Genomic DNA, 26,030 nt, shown 5'->3' on the forward strand with positions numbered 1-26,030 from the left:
ACCAGCTTAATTTTTCGAACCATGTCCACTTCGATGTGTCTCACAAGTTTAGAAAAAATTTTGATCAAACAAAGCGCCAGTCTCTCAGCAACTTCTCAGACAAAGGAATTCCGACGAGGGGCTGGACGACTCCTCCCACAAGGAGTGCTCACAGGCGAATGACGTCACCGACAGGCGTGGAAAAACTCACGCATGCGCACGAGGGTTCAAGCATGTCTGACGTAAAAACATATGAATGAAATCCATATAGTTTTTGAAAAAAATAAAAAGGACCGTTACTTTATTGACAGCCCTCGTATATATATATATATATATATATATATATATATATATATATATATGTATATAAAATCACAAGAAGAATTATTGTTTTATTTCTGAAAATATCACGATTGACCCCCCAGCTAATGGACTAATACTTAACCTTTTAAACATAAAAACGTCTGAATAGAGAAGAAACAAGGATGTGATTACATCTACGATAAAACTGCAGGAAATGTTCATTTTAATCAACATCCTCTAATTCCATTGATGCCTTTTAAACTTTGTAACATATGCACAGGTACAGTATATATCGCAGTAGACACTTAAGAGTACCCGCCTGTGGAAACACTGGGCTGCAAAAGCCTATTATCAAGCCTGTGGAGGGAAGCACTCCAATAAAGAAAACAGCCTTATCCCTTCAAGTAAGTGTAGCATTCAATAAGTAGCTATGTCTGTTGAATAGCAATCAAGTTAATTCACTGAGCAAACTACAGTTGAAGGGTAAAAAAGACAATTTATCACTCCTGGACACAGGAAATTAATTTTGGTGCTTGTGTGGAATTAATGTGCTACACTAGTTTGCAATGCAGTTGTCATTATAGTGAAACTGGAGCATGCAAAATGAGAAAGACAGTTTCTTTTTTTCTCTCCATCTCTCTGTTTTTGGCCTGAGCCACGATAAATGACCTTGTTAAATGACGTTGCAAATACTTTTCAGGCAAGTTGCACTCAGCTGATTGATGACAGACTCCATTCCTGAACCGTCTGGTATGTTTAAGTGGTATGCTCTTCATACTTGTAGAACAGCACGCTGGAGCAGGAAGAAAAGGAAGCAAACCTTCTTCAAATTAAATATATCAAACTGGAATATTTCCTTTTGGTTATTCCTCTTATGGTTTTAAAGTCATAGAATCAATTTAATTGGCTGCTGAAGAGTTTTAAAAGACCACAAACCCACCACATACAGGAATATAATAAATATCAGTTTGGGCAGTGATAAAAAAGTCAATTTTTTTTGGTTTAAAAAAAACCTTGATGTCACAGGTCTTTGTTTGTATTTGGCTCAATGTTAACCGTTGAAGCACACACGTCCAACTTGGAATCCAAACTTTTGGTTGTTGTTGCCAAAGTCTACTGGAGCCACATCTATGAGAGGAAGCAACTCCGCTGAAGGGGGCTCGATTTCTAGGACAGTCCTTTCCTGACCGCTCCGTGACTGCAAAAGAAGAATAAGGGTGTTATTACAGAGTTTGCTGGCGAAGCAGGGTGTTGTGTGTGTGTGTGTGTGCATCTGTGGACAAGATAATTCAAAAATCTGTTGGGATCGATTTCCTTCAAAGTTGGTGGGAATATTACTTGGGTATATATATATATATATATATATATATATATACAGTGAGGAAAATAAATCAAATCAAATCAATTTTATTTATATAGCACCAAATCACAACAAACAGTTGCCCCAAGGCGCCTTATATTGTAAGGCAAGGCCATACAATAATTATGGAAAAACCCCAACGGTCAAAACGACCCCCTGTGAGCAAGCACTTGGCAACAGTGGGAAGGAAAAACTCCCTTTTAACAGGAAGAAACCTCCAGCAGAACCAGGCTCAGGGAGGGGCAGTCTTCTGCTGGGACTGGTTGGGGCTGAGGGAGAGAACCAGGAAAAAGACATGCTGTGGAGGGGAGCAGAGATCAATCACTAATGATTAAATGCAGAGTGGTGCATACAAAGCAAAAAGAGAAAGAAACACTCAGTGCATCATGGGAACCCCCCAGCAGTCTAAGTCTATAGCAGCATAACTAAGGGATGGTTCAGGGTCACCTGATCCAGCCCTAACTATAAGCTTTAGCAAAAAGAAAAGTTTTAAGCCTAATCTTAAAAGTAGAGAGGGTGTCTGTCTCCCTGATCTGAATTGGGAGCTGGTTCCACAGGAGAGGAGCCTGAAAGCTGAAGGCTCTGCCTCCCATTCTACTCTTACAAACCCTAGGAACTACAAGTAAGCCTGCAGTCTGAGAGCGAAGCGCTCTATTGGGGTGATATGGTACTATGAGGTCCCTAAGATAAGATGGGACCTGATTATTCAAAACTTTATAAGTAAGAAGAAGAAAGTATTTGAACACCCTGCGATTTTGCAAGTTCTCCCACTTAGAAATCATGGAGGGGTCTAAAATTTTCATCTTAGGTGCATGTCCACTGTGAGAGACATAATCTAAAAATAAAAAATCCGGAAATCACAATGTATGATTTTTTTTTTAAATTTAATTGTTTGTTACTGCTGCAAATAAGTATTTGAACACCTGTGAAAATCAATGTTAATATTTGGTACAGTAGCCTTTGTTTGCAATTACAGAGGTCAAATGTTTCCTGTAGTTTTTCCACCAGGTTTTCACACACTGCAGCAGGGATTTTGGTACACTCCTCCATACAGATCTTCTCCAAATCTTTCAGGTTTGGAGTTTCAGCTCCCTCCAAAGATTTTCTATTGAGTTCAGGTCTGGAGACTGGCCAGGCAACTCCAGGACCTTGAAATGCTTCTTACGGAGCCCCTCCTTAGTTGCCCTGGCTGTGTGTTTGGGGTCATTGTCATGCTGGAAGACCCAGCCATGACCCATCTTCAATGCTCTTACTGAGGGAAGGAGGTTGTTTGCCAAAATCTCGCAATACATGACCCCATCCATCCTCCCTTCAGTACGGTGCAGTTGTCCTGTCCCCTTTGCAGAAGAGCACCCCCAGAGTATGATGTTTCCACCCCCATGCTTCATGGTTGGGATGGTTTTCTTGGGGTTGTTCTCATCCTCTAAACATGGTAAGTGGAGTTGATTCCAAAAAGCTCTATTCTGGTCTCATCTGACCACATGACCTTCTCCCATGCCTCCTCTAGATCATCCAGATGGTCACTCTTGAACTTCAGATGGACCTGGACATGTGCTGGCTTGAGCAGGGGGACCTTGCTGCCCTGCAGGATTTTAAACCATGACAGCATCATGTGTTACTAATGTAATCTTTGTGACTGTGGTCCCAGCTCTCTTCAGGTCATTGTCCAGGTCCTCCTGTGTAGTTCTGAGCTTTCTCAGAATCATCCTTACCCCAAAAAGTGAGATCTTGCATGGAATCCCAGACCGAGGGAGATTGACAGTCATCTTGTGTTTCTTCCACTTTCTAGTAAATAATAACAGTCGTCTTCTACCAAGCTGCTTGCCTGTTGTCCTGTAGTCCATCCCAGCCTTGTGCAGGTCTACAGTTTTACACTGGTGTCCTTAGACAGCTCTTTGGTCTTGCTATGGTGGACAGGTTGGAGTGTGATTGATTGAGTGTGTGAACAGGTGTCTTTTATACAAGTAACAAGTTCAAACAGGTGCAATTAATACAGGTAAAGAGTGCAGAATAAGAGGGCTTCTTAAAGAAAAATTAACAGGTCTGTGTGAGCCAGAATTCTTGCTGGTTGGTAGGGGATCAAATACTTATTTGCAGCAGTAACATACAAATAAATTATTTAAAAAAAAATCATACATTGTGATTTCCGGATTTTTTTTTTTTTATATATATATTATGGCTCTCACAGTGGACATGCACCTAAGATGAAAATTTCAGACCCCTCCATGATTTCTAAGTGGGAGAACTTGCAAAACCGCAGGGTGTTCAAATACTTATTTTCCTCACTGTATATACACACACACACACACACTACTGGAGTGACAAGAAAAAAAAATTACACTGAAAAAAGTGAAACATCAGTGCACTTCATTCAAAATACATTGTACTTATTTTCATTGGCCTAATGGAAAATTGTGGTTTCCAGTTTAAATCTGCTGGAATCACTTTACCAAATGATAAATATACTTTGTGAAAAACTAAAAAAAAATAGCTGTAACAAATTACATAATTTTTTTAAAGTTGATCCAAAGTATCATTTTTTTCAGTGTAAAATCCAAAAACCACCACAAAACACGATAATGAAAGGCATATGTACTCGGTCATTGCAACTTCTTACCCAAAGGTCAGTAGCTGTTTCAAAAATTTCCATACACGTTTGAGTCCATGAATAGCAAAATGTTTTAATTCTATTTTAATTAGAATATGATAATTTATACTGAAATTATTACCGGTGGTAAGGCAACTAATAATAATAATAATGTAGAAGTGAGTTAAAGTTACATGCATACACACAAACTAAATTCCAGCAGACCCTGTATGGGATCGATTGATCCACCCATCTGCTATACCTGGTTACTCCAATTAAGGGTCACTGGGGGAGGGGGGTGGCCGGAGCCTATCCCAGCAGTCATAGGCCATGAGGCGGGGTACTGGACAGGAGGCCAGTCTATCACAGGACCACATATAGGCAGACAAACACATTCACATCTGCACGCACAACTACGGACAATTTAAAGTTTCCAGTTCAACTAACCTGCATGTCTTTGGATGTGGGAGGAAGCCTGAGCACCCGGTGGGGACCCACGCAAACACGAGAAGAACATGCAAACTCCACACAGAAAGGCCCCTGGTGGGAATTGATCCCACAACCTTCTTGCTGTGATTCAACAGTACTAACCACTAAGCCACCGTGCTGCCACAACAAGTCCTATACATTACAACATTTGGCCTTTGAGAGCAATCAAGGGGTCATCCAAAGTAAAAGGACATTTCCCTTATGATGACCTTTGATGTGGCCAAGATGTCAAGCAAGACCACACTGAAGCTGCTGTCATTAAATGTAGCGGAAGGTAATTGACTTGCTAATGTTTTTCAAAGTTAGCTGAAAAGGGAATCCCAAGTTAGCGCCACTAATTATCTGTTAGCTGATTAGCTGAATTGTGCTTACCGCTGGTTAATATACAGTAAATCGAAAGTCCATCCATTTACTACCCAGGCTTTTTCGTGGTTGGACCTAACTGAAGAGAGTCATATGTTCTTCAAAACGAGGCTTCAAGATCCGGGCTTTCAAACCCTTTCTGGACTAAGCTGTCATCTGTATGTCGGGACAATTTTCCACTCATCAAGAGGTTTGTGTCTGACTGAACACCAACATCATGATACCAAAGCTTGTATGAATCAACGGCTGAGGTGTGACCTTTAAATAGGCCGCGGTACTGCATACCTGTGTTTGTTTCTAGGGAGTTGCCTCGGGCTCGCCGTGTTAGCGTGCATGTTAGCGTGCCTGTTCTCCCACAGCTCCAAACATTATCACCCTTTGGCTTCGCAAGCTTTTTCTCGTTATGGAGAAAAGCTGTTCTCTGAACAAAGCTGAAAAATAAACTGCGTGGCTGACAAGAAACTTTTGTCAGGCACCGCTCCGAAGGGTTGACAACTTGTTCAAGCTCAGCGATGTGCCGCTGTGCAGTGCGGCACTGTCACAACAGGTTACCCGTTTCTTGGCCTCTCTTTCTTATCGACTGAGATGAGTGCTGCTTCACCTTGCACTGAAAGTAAAATGATGAATACGAGGGAAATTCTGTTTTGCATACCTCCATTCCTGATTTCCTTTTTTTTCTTTTATACTGTCCCCTCTATGCCCTCATCTCCTACATCATTCCCGTTTTTTATCAGCCCTGGATGGCCAGCTTTTGTTGTTCTATAGAGTATATTTAAAAAGCACTAGTCTACATTTATACTGCCATATTCCAAGGGTAAAATGTTACCAACAGTTCCAAGTCTAACAACCTTTGTGAATGTTCAATGCAAGATCTACCGGTGGCAGAAGCTGCAATGATTTGTTGACAAAATGATGAAAAGTCATTTGGAGTCACTGAAATGAACTGAAAGATGTTATGTGTTGTGTGATGTGAAAAATTTGTGAAAAATCACATGGAAGCCTGTTCATGCCCGTTTAAAAATGAATGAAAAATATTCACTGCCTTACTTTTTTCTCCTTATTAAAGCTTCAGTGTGTAGGATTTAGTGCCATCTAGTGGTGAGGTTGCAGATTAAATTATGCTGTAGCTGGTCACGACTCACGAGGGACTCATGCTCACTTCTGTAACCAATATGTATGATCCTTAGAGGTGTGCGTCTGTACCTTATCAAACAATATGATACACATCTATTTACAGTAGTGTTCAGGATAATAGTAGTGCTATGTGACTAAAAAGATTAATCCAGGTTTTGAGTATATTTCTTATTGTTACATGGGAAACAAGGTACCAGTAGGTTCAGTAGATTCTCACAAATCCAACAAGACCAAGCATTCATGAAATGCACACTCTTAAGGCTATGAAATTGGGCTGTTAGTAAAAAAAGTCGAAAAGGGGGTGTTCACAATAATAATAGTGTGGCATTCAGTCAGTGAGTTCGTCAATTTTGTGGAACAAACAGGTGTGAATCAGGTGTCCCCTATTTAAGGATGAAGCCAGCACCTGTTGAACATGCTTTTCTCTTTGAAAGCCTGAGGAAAATGGGACATTCAAGACATTGTTCAGAAGAACAGCGTAGTTTGATTAAAAAGTTGATTGGAGAGGGGAAAACCTATACGCAGGTGCAAAAAATTATAGGCTGTTCATCTACAATGATCTCCAATGCTTTAAAATGGACACAAAAAAAAAAACAGACGCATGGAAGAAAACGGAAAACAACCATCAAAATGGATAGAAGAATAACCAGAATGGCAAAGGCTCATCCATTGATCAGCTCCAGGATGATCAAAGACAGTCTGGAGTTACCTGTAACTGCTGTGACAGTTAGAAGACGCTTGTGTGAAGCTAATTTATTTGCAAGAATCCCCCGCAAAGTCCCTCTGTTAAATAAAAGTCATGTGCAGAAGAGGTTACAATTTGTCAAAGAACACATCAACTGGCCTAAAGAGAAATGGAGGAATATTTTGTGGACTGATGAGAGTAAAATTGTTCTTTTTGGGTCCAAGTGCCGCAGACAGTTTGTGAGACGACCCCCAAACTCTGAATTCAAGCCACAGTTCACAGTGAAGACAGTGAAGCATGGTGGTGCAAGCATCATGATATGGGCATGTTTCTCCTACTATGGTGTTGGGCCTATATATCACATACCAGGTATCATGGATCAGTTTGGATATGTCAAAATACTTGAAGAGGTCATGTTGCCTTATGCTGAAGAGGACATGCCCTTGAAATGGGTGTTTCAACAAGACAATGACCCCAAGTACACTAGTAAACAAGCAAAATCTTGGTTCCAAACCAACAAAATTAATGCCTCGCAGATGTGAAGAAATCATGAAAAACTGTGGTTATACAACTAAATACTAGTTTAGTGATTTACAGGATTGCTAAAAAAGCAGTTTGAACATAATAGTTTTGAGTTTGTAGCGTGAACAGCAGATGCTACTATTATTGTGAACACCCCCTTTTGTACTTTTTTTTTTTTTTACTAACAGCCCAATTTCATAGCCTTAAGAGTGTGCATATCATGAATGCTTGGTCTTGTTGGATTTGTGAGAATCTACTGAATCTACTGGTACCTTGTTTCCCATGTAACAATAAGAAATATACTCAAAACCTGGATTAATCTTTTTAGTCACATAGCACTACTATTATTCTGAACACTACTGTACATGGGCTATGATATGTTTCAGGATCAATTCGATTCAGTGCAATACTGACCTTTGAACTTTTACAAGAGTTTGAGGACAGTGAAATTGCAGTGAAAAAAGCTTAACACAGCCAATTCACAGTATTAATACTGAGCCACTGAGGGCTTCATAGTATTGTGGTGTAACCTGTTCTCAGTAGAAACCAGATCTCAGTAGGATTGTCCTATGAGCACTTCTCACTAGACCTGCGCTCATTTTAACATTTTAAAAACACTCATTTATTCTGTGTTTTTTTTTTTCCTATTTTGTATTTTAAAAAAACCTGGAAATGTGTATTATAGTAAAAGTACAGCTTGGTATACTGTATATATGAACCACTATAGTCTCTTGTTGTGGGTATACCAACTTTTTGATGTTCACAAATATTGAAATATTTATTGAAGTGATCAGCCGCTTGATTTGTTTTACGTGTTTTTTTTTTTTTTCGGAAGGTGAGTAGAGAAGCTAAAATTAGAACAATAGAATGGGAGTTCGGTTGCTATTTTCTCAAATATAGAAGCATGCAAGGGACATTGCTTTTATTTTAATTTTTAGTCTTTTGCATAAAATTTGATTGTAGAGTGACTTTTTTTAATCCAGCTCAGGATGCCAAACAGACCAGCCAAGGTGAAGACCTGAAGTCCTCAAACACATATAATTTTATCAGGAAAAAATAAAAACTGGCATGACAATTGCCAGCTTTCATGCCCAGACCATATATAGATGGTATATATACTGGACGAACCCTGCATGACGCCACCCATAGGTTTTCTGTAGAAACCCAGAAGGTCCATTATGAAGCCCTAAATTTGCTTCCCTGGTTGTCGCCATGTTGGCAGCACTTACTCTGCCTACGTCACGACCAGCACATACCTGGATGAAGACATGGAGACCGCCTGACAAATAAGGCCCAAGCACGCCCCCCACCCATCTTCGAGTTACTGACAACCTAAGCGAACAGGCTAACCTCGATTCCGGTCGGACTCTGAGCGGCAGTCCTCGTAATGGTTTGCTTCGGTGTTGGCATTAAAAATTCTTCTTTCCTCAGTAATCGCAGATTAACTGGACCTAACCTACCAATCCAGGACTGAAGGCGGTTCTGTTGTGTGGTGTATGTGGTGGTGCACAGCACCAGTGCCTGCCCCTCAACATCAGATCTATATGATCTGAATATAGATACATGGACAGAGACGTTCATGTGCACAGACTTGCTGAGCAGCTGTTTAACAAAGGCCGGTTTGTAGTCCACACGTTTTTGTCCTACAGTCACATCCTTGAGAAGAGTGGCTGCAGAGACTTGTCGGGTTTGACAGAGTACGGGCAGCTTTATTTGGGTATGAATAGCATGGATAATCGCCACAGGCCATGAGAACCAGCTAGCCACAGGGCTAAAAATATGCCGGATTGCTGCTCTGTGTGACAGGCAGAGAGCTGCGGATGAGACGGTGACCCACAGTGGGAGGGGATTGAGGTCAGCTGGTGCTTTCTGTCACCAAATTGAGCTCTAGCTTATGAGGGCAAGAAGCAATAAAGTTATTTTCGTGTATTGTGCATTGAAAAAGTGTTGGTCACTGGATCTTTTAGGAAAAGTGACACCTACATTTGCAGTTCATATGAAATGTAGTATGGCACTGAATTCAATACAAAGCATTTTTACCCGAGGCCAACATATGGCCATTGAGTATTGCAAAAACCTGGCATCCGTCTGTCTGTCCGTCTGTCTGTGCTCAGTACAACTCCAGTTCTATTACTGCCACAGTCTTCAATTTACAGGTAACTTTCTTGGGACACAGACCTTGGACAAGTTCAAAGAAGGCTAACCTTGACATATTTTAAGAGGTATTTTGAGAGGTTAAATACTCACATTCTGTTTGAACCTGTTCTGTTTTGTTTTTGAGTGGCGGGCGTGACAGCCAATCCGAGTAGAGCTGTACAGAGACATCTATCCGATTGATAAGCACTGACGTAACGCATCACGTGATAAATCTGTTTCCGGGTCCAAAGACCTCCAAGTTTACAATTAAAGATATGTCTGTTTGATCCTTTTAAGGATCTACAGTTTAAGTTTAGTTTGTGTTTACATTGTGCGCAAACCTCGGTCCCTCCCTTCTCCGCCTCCACCTCCGTTAACCGCATTCATCTGGTTCTATGTTCAAAACACTTAATAAACACCTTTTTTTCTTTTACTTTACATATTTTATTATGCACAGGTAAAATATACATGTCTGTTTGTTAATAAAAAATTATTTATTACAATAAACAGGACGTTAAAGTGCAAACTTCACTTTCTCCCCGAACAACATGAACAGGAAGCGATCGCAGCTCGCAGCAACTCCCATTGAAAATAATGGAGAAACAACCTGAGCGTCTGACATTTTTACATAAAACAAACACAGTAACAACATCTAAAAACCAAGTTAATATATACAGGAGAGTTTTAGGCACAATATACAAAGAGTTTTATGTTGCGATGTTAATGCTGTTGTCCGTGTGCAGCGGTTTAAGTGCAGCCTGATCAGAGCGTCTCAGTGCAGTTCTCAATGTTAATGACAGCGCGCCTTTTTTGTTTGGAGCTGGAAGTTAAAAATCACGTGATGCGTCACGTCACACTTAACAACCGGATTGCTGGTCTCTCCAAAACCGCTTCGTTTTGTGTGTTTATATACGTTTCTCATGTAAAAGCTAGTGAGAAATAAAGACTTCTAAAACTGAAAACACCATTTTTGGAACCTAATAACACCTCTGAACTTATTTCACGGACATTAGCATGGTGACGTCACAGGCTGGTAGCTAGCTGCAAAACTCTATTTTGTTTGTGTGTAAATATATCCTCTTTGTCATGTATTATGTAAAAGATAGCGAGAAACATTACATTTTTATATATGGTCAGAAGTAAATGCAAACAAAGTAATTTTATGTAATATTTAATCAAAATATTTTACAAAAATGTCCAAAGTTATTTAGCAACAAGAACAAAACAAAATTCTTTCATAAAGTGAAACAAAAAATCCTGACATAAAATGTATGCAGGACACAACTGTTAGCACCCTTTGATGAATTTACAGTAAATCACAGCCAGTACAGTCAGGGGATGGATACATGAACATTTCCAATTAGCTGAATATGTCTTGAACTTTATTTACACCAATTATAAAGAAACCAGATGGGGTCTTTTTTGTCAATTGTTCCATTGTGAGAATAATCTGTGTTTTAATGTTTCTAGTTTTGGGTTCCACATTAAAATGTTCATTCCTGAAGGAGGTAGAAACACAAGGAATATCGTTCCACCCCATGTTCCTGTCTGGCATCTTGTTGGTTGAACATTGTTGGTCACATTATTACCGCCGCCATGTTTTCAGTCGCGTCCATTTGTTTGTTTGTTGGTTGGTTGGTTTGTTAGCAGGATTACTAAAAAAAACCTCAACTGATTTCAATGAAATTTTTACCAGGGGTGTATCTTGGCCTAACTTAGAAGTCATTAAATTTTGGTAATGATCCGATACACGATCCGGATCCAATAATTTTTTTAAGGATTCTTTATCATTGCAGGATAGGGCCAATTTCAACATTTTTGCAACTAACTTCATGAAGATGGGTCACAAAGGCTGAACAAAAATTAAGTTATGACGCAACAATAATTTAGCACTTGTTTCTCCTCATTTAATAAACTTATTAGAAAATAAAAAAACTTGTGTAGTTCATGCAGTTTCTCTTTATAAATACATTTGCTGAAGATCTGAAACATGACGGTAGATGTGTGAAACAACATGGAATAAGACTCTTTGCCAAAGGGTATTCCATGTGACGTCAGTGACCCTATGGCCTTGGCGGAGGTTTGTGCTCTCCGAGTGCTTCTAGTATTTTAGTGGTGTTTTCAGTGCTCCTTTAGTTTACACTTCACAGTCTTTGTAGTTTTGTTTGTCAGTAGACATTCACTGTGGGTTCTTATATACTTTAGCCAGTTTTGTAGTTCTTCTTTAGTTTTCACTTCCCAGTGTGATGCTGTAGGACTGTTTGTCTTTAGACATTCACTCTGGTTTAGTTGAGGGTCCCGGTCAGCACTTTGTTTTCTTGTCTGTATGTTTGTAGGCGTGGCCTTATCACCTGTGCTCCCTCACAGCTCTTTCACATTCCAATCACACCACCTGTCTTCTCGTCTCCTCACCTGTGTCTTAGATGTTCACCATTGTTTAGGGATTGCTGAGTTATTTCCTCATCACACCCTGTATTCTTGTCAGCCAGTCTTTGTATCTCCCTGCTCTCACTGCGTTCCCTCACGTCCCTCCTGCCTCAGACTTACCGCCTCCCATCATCTGACTGTTTGCACTTCACCCTGGAACTGCACTCATTATCTGGTAAAATAAAGTATTTTTCTTTCACATTAATAACATTCCACATAAGGCTGTGAGACATAATACTATGTATAATCTTTCAAACATTATAAAAATGTCTGTTGATATCAGGCATTGATGCAGTTAACAAGCTGGACTATGCTGGCCACATTATTTAGCCTAGCTGGAGCTAGCTAATAATTGCCATCATTATTTATTTATTTCCCTTTACATGTTAGTCTGTCCATCAAATACTGATAAAGTTGATGTCTAAGTTCACTCTCCCATTGCCAAATTTTGGCTTTGATTGATGTTGATGTTCCACATATGAAGTAATTGGTCTCGATTGCCCACAACCATTGGCAGTAATCCCGTGTCATCCGAGTGGACCAGACCACTTCCTATCAACACACGAGGACAAATGATAACTAGACTGTGCTAGGTGCAGCACATGCACCACATTGTGCATCGACCACTGTGACTGCTCTTCCGCTGTGTTCTTGCGGTTGCAGTGCTCTATCCGTGCTGTGTCTATGTTGCGTTCTGAGGATCAATGCAAAGAAAAAGGGATCTGTGCTCTCACTTTTATGCTCTCGTGATTCAAGCCAATTGGTGGACCAGTTCCTATTTCTGGTGTGATTGGCTGCAGCATGTGATCAAACAGGACCACAGTGGTTGCGGACGGACTGTGTGCTTTGACTGAGAGAGCTTCCTTTTAAAAGGGAGATCCCTTTTAATACCTGCCAAGAGAAAATATCAACTGCAACAATTAAAAGCTCCGACAAACAAACGGTCCTCGACAGATCCTCAGCCTGGTCCAACAACTGGGGAAATACTAGATGATCAGGGTCTGAGGACCTGCTGCAGCCTTCATCCACCTTCACAGTCGGTGGATCATAAGCGATTACCTCCTCCACATGACCGGCTGTTGTGGTCTTCTGGTTTCTCCACAGCCCTGCAAGCCATTTCTTGTTCTGGGTTCTTATTGGGTCTTCATGGCCACTGCAGCAACCACGTGGCACACAAGGTTGCCGCCGTATTTTGCCCCAACAAGCAGTCCTCTACTTGGTCCACTTTTTAGGTGTCACAACACTGATGAGGGGTTAGATTTTGACACTGATTCATACAGTATCAAAGCAGAGCATCAAAAGTGAAAAAAAAAAAAGGTCATTGGTAAAGGTACAACTATGTACTCGGTACTATAACAAAAATATGAATTCACATGTTACTTTCTAATGGTTACATGCCTGTTGATCTTGAATGACCTTGTGAGATTTTTTTTACTTAAATAGCTTGGAGCCTATATGGACATGTTAGTCAAAGTGGATCAAATTTAGACAGACTTGGTCAAATGTCCAGGCAACACAGGACTATATATTATGGTATCATGTAATCACAAAATTTAATTTGCACTCTGTGTTGTGTTGCACTTTCTGAGTGCCCCTTCTTCTGATTGCATTTGCTGGGTTTGTTTTTCCACCGGCCACGTACGGTGCCGATATAAACTTACTGTCAATTACATCAAAAACAAAGATTTGAACCTTGCATGGTATTCTTGTCCTCCTGTAATAATGTAGCAAAAAGCAGAGACATGCTTTTAAATGTTATAAAAAAATAATATGAATCACATTGCCTCGTGTCCATTCACTTTAAAATACGCATAAATATCAGTAGGATCTTTCAATGTCTACAAAGTGAAACATTTCTGTCTTGATAAAGTAAGTAGTGCTGCATAGCGATACCCACAGTGAGAATATCATTACTCTTCCACGCTCACTTTCTCTTAGACTCTTAGTCTCTTAGACTGATGAAATCCAACTGACCTTCAGTGATCACCTCTCAACTCGAGAGACATATTAGTTCTAATTAGATTCCGTTCTGCAACTGATAAGTGAAGACACTGCCTCAAAACGTCTGTCACATTTTCTGTCCAGCTACTGTCCATACATTTTTCATTTCATATCGACTCTCCTAGTCAGTAGTTCTGATATGTAAAGGGGCTTTTAAAATCCACGAAAGCAGAAGTACAGGACATAGAGCGCTGAAATAAGCACATTACCCTTCTAAATCAGCAAAACTCTTCCAAATCTGAGATAGACATGAGATTTTCAAGATGACAAACCAACCAAACTGCATCAGGTACATTCACATTTTGAGATTTTTGGTTGGAATGTGAGATACTGTGAGGGGATTGAAAACATGCACTTTAAGGTTTGTTCCTTTCTCCGCCCCGACCAAGCCAGCATCTCTACATCTGTAGTTGGTCTCCAAGCGCAAGACTGTGGCTGCCCATTGCTCCTAGTGGCTGGACTGTGTCTAACTGCAATTAGGATGGGTTAAATGCAGAGGACAAATTTTGTCGTACGTGTCCATGTAGTATGTACAATGACAATAAAGGCCCTTCTTATGATGATGATGATTTGACTCTTGTCTCCTGTATGACCTCATGCCCAAACCGCCGGTCATACAGTAGGGACGGCACCATACCACTTTTCATGTCAATGCAAAATTGATATTTGAACCTTTGGTATCTGCTATGAATAAACGCATAATGCCTCGTCATTTATGTCCACCGGAGACATTTTTTACTCTAGCTAAGTTTATTTGCTTTCTTTCCTGTTGTTGTGCACTATGTTGACAAAGTAAACACAAGGGAGGGGCTGGCTGGTGTTTTTCTCAAGATGACATTTAATTCTCGCCACAAAAGCTCTGATTAAGTTTGTTTTGTGTAAAGAAACCCAGCACTCAAAATAAGAGTAATACCATACCCTTTTCCCTAGATAACGGAGAAGACGAGAGGCAGATAAATATTTAACCACCTCTTCTCTGACCTGGGAACCGTCACTCCATAAAGTTTCATCAAAATCTGTATGCCACTTTAAAGCTGTAACAGCTTTGAAGTTTTTATAAGTCATAAAATAAGCATTCAGAGAATTCATAGTCTTGACCCGAGTCATCTCCCCATACTTGCATTGGGGAATATTGCAAACACAGCGGCAGTGATGGAACATTACTGAGTTGATCACAACAAATCACATTCCAAAGAAGTGAGTAAAGTTAATAAATACTCATTTATAAACAGACTTGAACATATCATGATCATACAGACAAGGCTTAATGGTGTAATGGCCAAAGCACAACCCAGGACAGATCCTTCGCAGGGACAAGCACAGGTACGTGAAAATATTGTTCTTTAACCCTCTGGGGTCCGAGGGCATTTTTTGGGAAGTTCACTCACCTGGCATAAATGTTTTATTATTGCTGTTAACAGCTCTCCGTGCATCCCACATTCAAGTTTTATGTCTCTTTTTTTCAGGTCAACCTGTGCTTTCAGAATATATATGTTTTTGTTGTGTTTTATAAGTGTAATAAAGGTTTACAATCAAAAATAGGCAAGGAAAAAATAAAGCGAAAAATAATTTTCCACACACATTTATTCAAAACACACAGCAAACTATAATAAACAACTGTTTTGACACTTTATAAAGGTAATTTGAGGTCTTGTGTGAAAGACTGTACAACAAAAAGGTTCAAACAATAAACACAAATGCACATTTTGAACAATATATACAAAATGGTCTATGTGTTTTGTTGTCCATTGATATGGTAAACAGTGCTTTACACAGAGAAAGCAAAAACGTTATCCAGTAACATTCACATGCAAACTAGTGGAGCAATCCTGACAGTTACACACTCTTTGTTTGAGCATGTGAGATTGTCATCAGAGGCTCTCCGTCTGCTCCTGCTTTCACTGATCACTGTGCGTAATGGCGCAGGGCGCACTGAGTATGTACTAATAGTATGTACTCATTGGAGCACCCAGGGGGCTATTCAAACAGCCAACTAATAACATATCACTCCTGAAAACGATCTTTGTCTTTTCACGTGAGGTAAATCTGCCCTATGATTGGATTTTGGAAAACCATGTGACGGTGAACCAATTCCAATTGGACACTCACATTGCGCACGTCATCGCACAGCTTCTATGAGTACAAAGATGGCCAATGGCTGGCTCGAAAGTCCGCAGAGTTAACTTTTCAGCAAAAAAAAAAAAAAAAGTAAGTTTCTATCTCATATCATTCAAAAGTTATTTATAATTTAGTAAAGCTTGGTCTTAGCCGTCGTATACGACGGCGTCGCCCCCAGAGGGTTAATTAAGAGCCACACCAGTACAGTGGGTATTGCACACAGTGTGACTCGCAGTAAACAAACCTAATGGGGATCAGGCGCAGGGCACAGTCCAGAAAACAGGCAGGGGTTCAAAACCAAGGAGACAGTCTGACCAGGCACCAGTGTCCAGAGGAGCAGGCAAAAACTCAAAGTTTATGGGGCAAAGCAGGGCTCTGTAACCAAGGAGTACAACAACATAAGGAACGTGGGATAGCTCAGAATAATACACAAGACAATCAAACAAGAGAAACAGGAGGAGGGAGAGGTTAAATAGACCAAGACATGATAACAGAAGAGACACACCTGGGGAGACACAGGAAGAAAGCCAAGACAATACACAAGAGACGAGAGATATCAAAATAAAATACAGGAAGTGCTGTAGACAGGACAGATGTGTGACAATTGGTCGTTCCAAATCATAATAATGTCATATGATGACATCATCGCAACATAGCATATACATTAGAATATGACATTCTGTTTATTTATTTATATGCACTTGAGATCATCCTTCTAACTCTTGCAGTTTCAAGATTACTGAGAAAATTGTTTTTTCTGTCACATGACAACATATAGTGGCATCAATTTAAATTTTTCAATTATCAATTATCATCGTCATCATCGCAATGTCACATACAAAACAGCATGTGGCAATCTGTGTACCAAGTCAGATGTACTTAAGGTCATTTCTCCAGCTCCTGTAGTTTCAATATTGTTGTGAAAAATTACATTTTTAAAGAAATAACCTTGGTTGACCTTGACCTTCACATGAACGCCATGCCGAGTTATTAAAACTCACAATTTAAATGTGCATAATGAACGAAATTGGCCTGTATTTACCTGGACTATGAATTATTTTGTCTTGAAAAATTGAGAAAAATGTAAAAAACAAATGAAAAACCCCAAACACAAACAAATACAAATTTCTTGCAATGTTAAATAATGTGAAGAATAAACTTGATTTGCAGTGTTGTCAGGATTTACTCCAAAACTTAAATGACCTGTCTGACTCGCACTCCACTGATACTCATTATTTGGTGCAAATTGGTTTTGTTGGTGTTGTTGTTAAAAAACAACAACAACAATAACAACAACAAAATAGCCATGAAAAACAAAACAAAAACAAAAAGCTCTCTCTTGTATTGTTTAAGAGTGAAGAAAAAAATGATTGGTTGCACTTCATTGTTCAAATCCATTCTGGAATTTTACTCATTTTATTGTTCCATCCCTCACCTCTGCAACACGTTTTATGATAACGGACTCAATAGTGTTTGAGAAACTGAGGAAAATGTCAAAAAAATAAATAAACAAAATTACATAACCTGAACAACAACAACAAAAAAAGTTGTCCATTACGCTTTCAAAAATGTTTGCATTTATTAAAAAACAACAACAAAAAAACCCAGGCCACTCAGCTTGTTTTGGTGTGACCCTTTGACCTGTAGCTATGCGGTGGTTTGCATGTGCTTGCACAGACGTTAGAATGAACATTTGCAGGGAGAAGCGTGTGTGACAGAAATACAATCGCACACTCAGTGCACTGTGCAGTCATGTTTGGATCTTTTGATTTCTTGTTTTTTACAGCATATCATAATTCTGTCTCTCCACACCTTCCACCCTGAGGTGTCAGCGCAGCATGTGCTTTATGGCAGCTGCGTGGGACACTCAAAGACTGGACAGACATGCCTCTGTACCATGAAGGTCGCTGTGTTGGACTGGTGGCGCTCTAGACCAGGCGTGAGACTCTACCATCATGGTTAAACCGTATTAACTCCAGCTGACATGTTAACAAGTACCTGAAAGTTTAATTAGTGTAGTAGTGCAAAGCAGAAAGAGCAAAACCAACAAGAAAGAGCTTGTTGCGACCTGTTGTGACAGCGGGAATGGATGGTGCGTGAGCGAGCAGTGTTTTATTTTCAGCTCTGCACCGTGGGATTTATGCCACCCATGTCTGGAAGTGCCCTCTCCTTGTGCTTTATGGTACTAATATGAATCAGAGTTGGAGTGCAGAGAGCACTGGTTTATGCGCATACAATTTATGTGCGCTGCCTCACCTCCAGCACCCATCACTCTGCCTTTACTGCAGCTTCTTACCAGAGTACAGTGTGCATTAAAATCTACTCTCTAAACATACAGCAGGGAGCTCAGCGGGATCAGGACTCAGGCTACTGCGCGGTGATATAAATGTCACTGTGGGTATCAGTTTAATGCTACAAGTGATCCACCAGCTGTATGTCAAAATGCAGACAGCTGTCGACACTTTGCGTAGTTTTAACTACTGTTGTCATAATTGTGACAATAGGGGTTACGTTTCCTGTACAATTTCACCCAGTACTGTAATAATAATGATTATGTTATGCTACAAATTACATAAAGTGATTGTCTGGCTAAGAATCTGCAGAATCTAAATTTGCATTTTAAGGGAAACTTAAATAGTTGTTACAAAAGTGGTTGTTTGCTGCCAATTTTTGCCTGCTATTGTAACAGGGCAAGTTGGTCATTTTTTTTTTAAAAGCTAGGCTCTATTTTTAGATGTTCTGGGGTTAATCTTTTCAATCAGAACAGCAACAACATTAATCCGTACATTTTTTTTTTTTTAATTTAGAATGGAAACACCATCATATGCTAAACAGCTACAGAATGTTTTAGGATGGGGCAAGCTAAAAACAGAATAAACTGCTTCTTGTCACCATTGAACAGATGAAAATGCAATCAGAAGCATTTGATAGGACTGAAAGAATATATATGCAGCAAATGTGTGCATGTTAACCTCACTAAGTGTAAATAAACTTTTTAAGATGACTGATTATACAGTTAGCTGTTTACCTTAGCCTCACAGTCATCCCTCATCACTGCTCGGCTCGAGTCATTACAAGTGGATGGCTGATGAGAGGCTTAATATTGGTTAATATTCTCATGCAAATTTCACCCACTATTCTAAGTCTCCCGTACTAAAATTTCCCCTGATATAATACTATAATCATTTCAAGAGTGGATAATATTCCTGAGTAATTTTGTCTGCTATTCTAATAATTGTGACTACTTTCAAAAAAGTAAGTCCTTATAGGCCCTGAGACCAATTGGGCCGGTGCTTATCTCTGGTTTCCATGGAGTGAAGTGGACGATAGTCCATAACTCCTCGACGGGACATCAGTCCATCGCAGGTTATTTCCCAAAACTCACACCCATTTTACAGCTGGGTGGACTGACACAGTGCAAATTAGATGTCTTTTACAAGGTAGCACGAGCAGGATTCAAACACAGGTCTGGATATTTTAAGATAGCTCTTTACCCACTGAGTTACCTGCTCTGCAATTGTGATCATATTATATGATAAATCATTGACACTAAGTGGCTAAGAATCTTTAGAATCGTAATCTGTATTTCACATGAAACTGTTGTCATACTTATTACAATACTGACAGTTATTACAGCGGTTGTTGCAACAGCAGTGCCAGAGACTTGCCCTCTCTCCAGGATCTCTCAAAGTGACTGCCTGGAACCATTGGATCAAAGCTTATTCCGGATGTGATGATGTTTATCCAGCAATCAAACCTCTGGCTCATATTGTTTACGGGAACAAAACCGGACTCCTCCTTGTGTTTGATTTGCTTGATGATGAAACCTGTGGTTGATGCACCAACAGCCACCTTGTTTGTTAATGTTCCATTTGTCCCCTCCTACTCAACATACAGTAGTGTTCAGAATAATACGTAGTAGTGCTATGTGACTAAAAAGATTAATCCAGGTTTTGAGTATATTTCTTATTGTTACATGGGAAACAAGGTACCAGTAGATTCAGTAGATTCTCACAAATCCAACAAGACCATTCATGATATGCACACTCTTAAGGCTTAAATAGGGGACACCTGATTCACACCTGTTTGTTCCACAAAATTGATGAACTCACTGACTGAATGCCACACTACTATTATTGTGAACACCCCGTTTTCGACTTTTTTTTTTTTTTACTAATAGACCAATTTCATAGCTTAAGAGTGTGCACATCATGAATGCTTGGTCTTGTTGGATTTGTGAGAATCTACTGAATCTTCTGGTACCTTGTTTCCCATGTAACAATAAGAAATATACTCAAAACCTGGATTAATCGTTTTAGTCACATAGCACTACTATTATTCTGAACATTACTGTACATGTGTGTTTGTGAAAAGTACACATAATTATTGTGAAAAAAAATGAGGAATTGTGCAATTGAACATTTTATCTGAAATGGGCTAACCTGTTGCACAGGTGGCAAAAAACACGAGCTCCTTTCTCTGGTAACATTTTTTATTTTTTGGTCATCCTGCTAAAGTGATAAAATAAATCAGTGTATTCAAAGGCAGAGTCTAAATCCCTTGATATGATGCCTGTGTATGGATTTACATTGAAACTGAATCAAGTTCTAAAGCTGTTGGAAGATAATCACGTCACAAGCAGGAAGTAGGCCTGCTGTGGTGTGTCTGTGCAGATCCCTTCAGGTGTGCATATTAACTGAGACATTCACCTGCCAGGTTTTGTTGCTCAGATCAGAGACTGGAGACTTAGTGACTGGTAGCACAAAGTCTGCAGTGCCACTGTCCTGCAAGATCGCAATACACAACTATCAGCCCAGTTCACATCCTTGAAAGTGTTAGTGCACCACCTTTACCCAAGTAAAATCAATTATACACCATGGGCCTCATGGCATAACATAAAGACAAAGAAACACACATGTACAAAATACATATGCACGACCTTCACTTACAGCACCATCAGGGCCACTGCATTACCGGAAAACTGCATCAGTTTTCATCAACACAGCTTTCAGGTATAAAAGGTGCTTTAATATGAATCAATAAGAAAAGCCACCACCAATCACTATGTGGAAGGGCTGCAAATGCAAACTGCAATGTGTTCTTTTGACATTTGTCATATATGTGGGAGACGTGAGCTCTAATAGCTGAAAAGCATTCCAGTATCGTTTTGGTGTGTTAACCCAGTGCTTCCTTTCCTCCTTCTGTGCAGACGTTAGTCAAGATATTGGTTATTGCAATAGTACACAAACCACAAAAGTATTTAAAACATGTCAACATACCGGCATTGGTGTGTGTGTGAATGGGTGAATGCAAGGAATCATTGTAAAGCACTTTGAGGTTCTGAATCAGATGTTATATAAGCATTATATAAATACAGTCCATTTACTTTCTTGTTCATACTTTTATACATACAAATATATGTATGTATCTTTAAAATATAACACAATGCTAAAATACCCTCAGCTATATGAGCATTGTGTTTTTTTAGAATTTGCAGTTGTTTAATTATTAAGATCCTGCTGTCTTAAGTACAATTTGTACATTTTCAATCAATCAATCAATCAATCAATCAATCAATCGGTCAGTCAATCAATCAAAAACAATATTTATGTTTTAACAGCATCTGCAGGAGGCTTTGCGTGTGGGTTTACATGAGCTTTTGACAAGAGTGGAAGTTGTGCAAATGAAAAAATATTTGTAGATCACCCTCTGTGCATTTGCAGGTATTGAGACAAATTTAAGTCCATCGGAAGTTAGCTTGCATGCTAACATCCGCTAAATATCTTATCACTCCAGAGGTGTTATTAGGTTCCAAAAAACAGCATTTTCAGTTTTAGAAGTGTTTATTTCTTGCTAACTTTTACATAACATATGACAAGGTTATATTTACACACAAACGAAACATTACTTTGCAGCTAGCTACCAGCCTGTAATGTCACCACGCTAATGTCCACTTAATGTTTTGTAAATCCTTCCAGAGGTGTTATCAGGTTACAAAAACAACATTTTCAGTTTTAGAAGTGTTTATTTTTGTAATCTTTCATAATATAGGACAAAGCCGTTATTTCTAGCCAAAAACAAAGTGAAGTTAGCAGCTAGCAACACCAGGAAGTGACGTCACCACGCTAACATCCACAGGATCATCACGCCAATGTCCGCGACATCATAGCATAAAAAAATAGGAGCAGAATGTGACTTTTAACCTCTGAAAAATACCTCTTAGAATAAGTGTGGTTTAGCCATATTTGAACTTGTCCAAGGTCTGTGTCCCAAGAATGCTCCCTGTGAATTTGAAGACCCTTGCATTAATAGGACTGGACTTATTCTGAGCACAGACAGACGAACATAGTGATGGACGGATGGACGAGAAGCCTTTGCAATACCCGACGGCCATATTTGATGGCCTTGGGTAAAAATGAACAGGAGTTTAGTCTGCAGACTGAATAAGCATCTGCTTCTTGATGATGGCACATCTGGCAGGGCTTTAAATTTTAAAGTCCTTCTCCATTTGACAATAAACTAGGAGAAAATTTGATTGATTGGGTTGGAGGTATGGCTTCCCATGAGTAGAATACCCATGAAATGACAGACACCATGGAGCACCACACAGGCATGTAAAAGGGGAACTTGTAATACACTATTCCAATACTCATTTAAAATAACATGATTTGATACAGGCTCCACGATACGACTATCACAATATGAGATGTATTGTTACACCTTTGTTATGTAACATGAAAATGATAAGAAATTCTACAGTGCTATGATATCAATGCTCAAAACACTCCTGTCATTTTCTTTTGGGGGCAATTTACGACAGGCACATCATTGTGTGGCTAATTACACTCAGCGATTATATTTATTTTAATGACAGAAGACAACGCAGACAGATGCTGCTTTCACACAAATGAGTAATATTCCTTTTAAACTGTGCATTCAAGACCTCAAATGATCATTTCTATGTGTTTTAGCTGATAAAAGCACTTTTATTAGGCTGAATGTGTACTTTTACCAGCTCTGGATCCGTTTATCTCCGTTTCCTCAGCATGAGAATAAGAGCAGATGGAGGGGAGTTTGCTGCCTGGTGATAGGTGGTTAACAGATAGAAGGAATATGGGAACAAGGCATTGGCACAGGGAGGGGAAGCCAAACTCCTGTGGTGGCAACACAGCAGTGATCCTTCCCTGGAAAATCAGCTGGATTTTTCCACATCTTTGACCTTGGATGACTGAGAAATAACCGGATGTTTTTCTACACTTATCTTAGTTTTCTTAAACTTTATTCTTTCTGGCACTCAAACGCTATCTTCAGCACAAGTGTAGATTAAGAGAGGTGCCCGTTTACTCAGGCATTTTTTAACTACTTGTGGTGTCACGTTCCTTGATTACTGCTTCTACGTAGCTGAATGTCATTTATATGAAACATGCTTGTGCTTGATTCAGACAAGTCGTTTTACACAATGATGTTTGAAGAAAAAATTTCCATTGCTCACCTTTCTGCCAGCTCCTCCCCTTTTCATTTTGTTTGAGATAGAGTGGAAAGACATCAGATAGGCAGGAAAAGCACTTGGGCATTTGTGCAAGTGCGCGTGCACACACACACACACACACGATATAAACAGGTCTCCTTCACTCAAACACTCTATAACAGAGTCCTTGGCTGTCTCCGTCTTGATAAAAAAGTTGTGTTGTTGTGTGAAGTTTATTTGTGCTACTACTACTCATTCTTAATCTGACCACCAGCTCCTTCCTCTTTGGTACTCACAGCCTTCACTCCAGGACTTTGGCAGCCTGTTGATGTGTTTTAGTGGAGGGAATGGACCGTGCCCGTGCCAGGTGGTGCAGTATTCTTTGGAAGGAGGCCCATTCATGAGAGAGAGAGAGAATATGTCTCAGCAAGGAGCAACCTCAACCAACATGTACTTGTTTAGCCAACAGGAGCATTGGTGTTTCTTTCCAAAAACCAAACCTGACATTAAAATCTGAGATTAGAACTGAAAAGTAGTCATCGTTAAACAGGAGCACAGTTGAATTGGAACGTCAATCAATCAATCAATTTTATTTATATAGCGCCAAATCACAACAAACAGTTGCCCCAAGGCGCTTTAAATACGTAAATTCAGTAACAAGCTAATACTTGAAATTTCATATTAGTTATTTTAGGCTACATGTTGATAGCAAATTCTGACTTTTGAGTATTTCATTTTTGGAAAAATGTATGAAAATCTTGTTTTCTTAAGTGTCCCATAATGGATCTGATCACTAGCTGTAGTGAAAGGGTTTTGATCTGAAACTCCCAGGATGCAAAGGCAAGAGTTTGAACTGGCATTTTTTCAACAAAACATTTCACTTGATGAATACGTGACAAAAATGCTTCTATAGGGTATTTCTCTAGATCCACCCAACTGTAAATGGCTACCAGTCATGGCTGGGGAAGCAATCTACAATGGACTGGCATCCCATCCAGGAAGAGTCGTAGAGTCTCAGCCACATCACGTTATGGAATCTGGGGATAACCACTGGCACCAAGGGCCTCAGAGCCTACTGATAGCGGGACGCTAAGTTTGGGGAAACGTGACGAGTGACGCACGTCAAACTAAGTAGCCCTCACTCTTTTACTGTGTTGGAGGTGGAGGTGTCGTGCCCACCTGGAGAGAAATATTTCTGTGTGCTGACTGTTTACTGGGTGTGTCTTCACACACTCACCTCAAGCTGTTTTCTCTGTATCCTGCCAGCAGTACCAGATCCGGCAGCTGAAGACGGTGGCCACCTGGGGACTCAGAACTTGGCGTCTCCAGTGTGTTTCCAGATCCGGTGGCAGTGGAAATCGTATGGGGTCCGGCTCTTCTCTGGACGGTGCTCTCCTATCCTCGAGCCTGCCCACACGTCACCTTCATGTAATTGTCTGTAATCCAAATTCTGGTTCTGTCTGTATTCCGTTGTGCACAACAGTAAATTGTCATTTATTGGCTCATCCATTGTCCGGTTCCTTTACGCCCCCTGTTGTGGGTCCGTGTCCCTACACTTTCCCAAGAGTATTTATCTAAATAAATAATCCGCATAAAGCGTCCTTTTTAAAAAATCCAAAACAGTGTCTAAACATGAAGAAAAGTCCTTCTGTACACACAGCTGCACTGTGAGAGCTCCTCTCCCCCGCTGAGTCTTGGCAATTAAATTACAGCCACAAAGAAATAAAATAAAATAGTTAAAATTAGTCTGTTTTGTTTTTGTGTTGAGCGGACTCACTCACTGTAACGTCCAAAGTGAACCTGAACTACACTACCCACAATGCTCTATGCGTTGACCGGCCAATCATGTGTTCAGCTTAATGATGACGTCATCAGCAAGTGACATGCAGCCAGTCTGCTACAAACACACAACAGACGGACTAAAATGTTTGATTTTAGGGTTTATAAATGTTTTTGACCATTAAACTTTGCTCAGTTTACTTGCAAAAAAAATGTTATCGTACTGAAAGTTATCGGAACTAAATTTATCGGAAGATAATTGGTCAGATGATGGTTTTAAAACTTATCTGAAAAGCTAATCCGCTAGCAAAAACATTAGCTTCAATAATTATCTGTTATCGGATTAGCTGAACTGTGCCCACCACTGATCATGGACAATCATCGTAAAACAGTGCTCTGTGGAGTAAGCTGCGAGAACTGCTCCTCGTACATGTTTTGGACGAATAGGCACTATGCTGACAGCGGAGGAGGGAGCTTGTGTTTAGTTACGCAAGATTTATGCACAACTGCACATGTGTATTGACAATGTAACAACAGTCTATTGCAAAGGTCGCCTGGTGGGAGGCGCCCTGTTCCCAAACAACTACAGTCCGACTCAGACTGAGTGTGATCACTCTCAGACAGATTGGCAAAGGTTGCAAACAACTGCCATCTAATTTATAAATACAGACACACTGAC

The 26,030-nt window shown here is 39.9% G+C and overlaps 2 long non-coding RNA genes across 2 annotated transcripts in view; both read right to left on the reverse strand.

The window, feature by feature from the left end:
• The window catches only part of LOC117528339, a 639,388-nt gene that overhangs the window by 441,014 nt on the left and 172,344 nt on the right, over positions 1–26,030 (reverse strand). The gene's annotated exons all lie outside the window — the stretch shown is intronic.
• Positions 489–24,915, reverse strand: LOC117528340. Its single transcript, XR_004565739.1, has 2 exons — positions 23,869–24,915; positions 489–1,480 (listed from the first exon to the last, which is right to left on the reverse strand). It is a non-coding gene; the product is annotated as an uncharacterized LOC117528340 (long non-coding RNA).

The sequence above is a fragment of the Thalassophryne amazonica genome, chromosome 16, assembly GCF_902500255.1.
Source record: "Thalassophryne amazonica chromosome 16, fThaAma1.1, whole genome shotgun sequence".
NCBI classification, from domain to species: Eukaryota; Metazoa; Chordata; class Actinopteri; order Batrachoidiformes; family Batrachoididae; genus Thalassophryne; species Thalassophryne amazonica.